The following is a 2,746-nucleotide window of genomic DNA, read 5'->3' on the forward strand; positions in this document are numbered from 1 at the left end:
ACCCTGGATCCCGCCACCGCCCGCAGCCCAGCCGGCGACGCTGCCATCTCCCTGCACCGGATCAATGCCCACATCTACACTTGTACACTTTTTTCAGTTGACACCGTAGGTATTTTTTCAGTACACGTTGTCGGGTTTTTTCAGTTCAATAGAATCCAAATAGAAAAAAATTGCGGCTGGGTGAGGATTCATTAGTTCATGGAGCAAAAAGTTGTACGGTGTTGATTCAGCTTCTGTACTTTTTCTTGTTTCAGACATTTGGTACCTCTTGTCAACTAGATATGTTAATACATGTGCCCATGTGCCAAAAGAGGTTGAGCTGCCTGTCCAAACTAAGTACAGTTCATTAACAAATAGCTTCAGTAGTTTATCAGTACATGTCTGTTAGCAAAATTCATGTTACAAATGTTTTCGTACTTCCATTTTACAATAAATAGATGGCATTTGTTGCTCCAATTGTGGAGAAAATGCAGTGAAAAATAAATAAATTGTGCTTTCAAAAATTCGTTTGCAGAGAATTATTGTGTTTAAGTGTTCTTGTACTGCAAAAACTGTGTCATGATTTTTTGCAAAGTAGTTTGTGTGAAAAAGGGGAAAAGAAGACATGTTTTCTAGTTGCAAGCATGATGCTCTTTAGGTGTTTGTTGTTAATGCAGAAAACAGTTTTTAATACCGAAGAACAACCTTAGCGAGAAGTTCATGTTTAGAAAGTTGGTAGGTTTGTAGATAGAAACTTAACAAATATTGTCCATATTAGTATTGATCGAGTGTCATGTATGCATTAGTCCTAAATACTTTGTTCATTGTGATCAGGGATAATACAAAAAGCATATCCTTCAGTTCTGTAGATATGTTACAACCTCTCCGAACATGTCTCCACCGACGTTCTCGGCGCCGTCCACAACTTCATCGTGTGAGAGCTTCTGCTCCAGATCCTCTTCCTCCATGGTGCCCACCCGCCGTGATGACAAGGTCTGCAACCGAAACTGAAGCATAGTGTTCATGGAACCAAACTGAAGCAATGCAACGAGAAAGTACAAAAACATGGACTGAAGTACCTTGTCCTGAAGCTCCTATAGCCACTTCTTTGCCTGGATGTAGGAATCTGATAGAAAAAACAAGGTGTGTCCCTCTACATATTCAAGAGGAAAAATTGATTGCTGAAAATGCTTGTGTTTATAGAATTTAATTTTTCTATATGTTTCTTATTTTAATTCAGCCCAATATCTAATTTTAGTTGAGTTCAATTATCATTTTGGTTTAAGTTCAAGTCAATTCTTATTTTATTTTATCGTCTCGTGCTTCCATCCATTCTGTGGTCTAGAGCAGCCATCGTGGTGTTTGTGCCTTCTAACTTGTGCAGATTGATTTCTTGGCACATTGTCTTGTGCATGTGTGTGGCATTAATAGACCGTCTAAAGGAGAACGGTGTTCTAGATTAAATTCATCCATTTGTCAGTGCGAGTTTATTCTTTTTTGTCAGGCTTATAGTTCAACTATGGGTTTGTTTGGACTTGTAAGATTCAATTGACAACCACTACTATGCAATGATATTTCGGTACTATTAACATAAACATAGAGCCTCAAATGGTAAATTTCCGACCCTTGTAACCTTAGGTACTACTACAAAGCAGAAAGGATCTCTGTAAGTTACTCCCTCCGTCCCATAACGTAAGACGTTTTTTGACACTACACTACATTATGGGACGGAGGGAGTAGTTAATAGCACCATGATGTGCCTGTTGTGCTGCAAGACTGCTAGTTCTTCAACTAAAAATAAGTATACATTTCGCTTGGCATGCTTTCCGGATGTGGTATTACATGATACAGTCCCAAAAAAGTATAAATTTCTTCTATTGTCAGTTCAATTTTCTCTAGTATGTATGTTCTGAAGATGATGAGAGAATGGTCTGGTGGAGATCATGCATGTTTGTTTGCTTTTTATCATGATATATAAAAAGATACTGGTAGCTCTAGTACCTATACTACAACAGCTCATTGAAAAAAAAATCAGTTCAATACATACTTGGAAAAAAGTTCAATACTAAGTGTTCTCTGCCTATCCTTACATTAGCTAGTCTTCAATATGTCCAAATAGTGCCTAGAAGAAGTTAACTCATGCATTTCCATAAAACTATGTACTGATAAATCAGAACTCATGCATTTCCATAAAATTCTGTAAGTATCGTGTGTGTGCTGTTACAAATCTGAAATATTTTTCCAATCATACTATTGATGCAATCATGTGACGCCCGGATAATTAAGCTACAGTAACCATCTACTAATGATGCCATGTCACCTCGATTACTGATGCTAATCTCGCGTTAGTTCAAAACCGGTCCAAAATTTAGATTCAAAATGTGACAAACAAGGAAAGTTTTCAAAAAATTGAAACAAAAATGTTCGGGCTGTGCCAATTATTGCATAAGTAATTAAGGTGAGGTAAACACAATTTTAGAAAATGTCTAAATACTATTAGATGAATAAAACAGTAGCGAAAACTATTATCTAAATACTTATAAATATTAAATAACTACAAAACTATTTTTTGGGTAGCAAGTTATTGTGGCATTAGAATAAGTAGTTATACTATTTTAGGAACTAATTTTATATTTTATAAAACTATAACAAATAGAAAATAAAACATATCATTATAAAGCATGAATAAAAGAAAAGAGAAACAAAACAACAGACCTAATCTGCCCCACTTGGCCCGTCTAACTGAATCCAGCCCAACTCCCCATCT

General features: G+C 36.2%; 1 long non-coding RNA gene across 1 annotated transcript; it reads left to right on the forward strand.

The window, feature by feature from the left end:
* LOC119305657 lies at positions 1–1,247 on the forward strand. Its single transcript, XR_005148730.1, has 2 exons — positions 1–109; positions 814–1,247. It is a non-coding gene; the product is annotated as an uncharacterized LOC119305657 (long non-coding RNA).
* Positions 1,248–2,746: the final 1,499 nt, after the last annotated feature.

Source organism: Triticum dicoccoides, chromosome 5B (assembly GCF_002162155.2).
Source record: "Triticum dicoccoides isolate Atlit2015 ecotype Zavitan chromosome 5B, WEW_v2.0, whole genome shotgun sequence".
Classification (NCBI taxonomy): Eukaryota; Viridiplantae; Streptophyta; class Magnoliopsida; order Poales; family Poaceae; genus Triticum; species Triticum dicoccoides.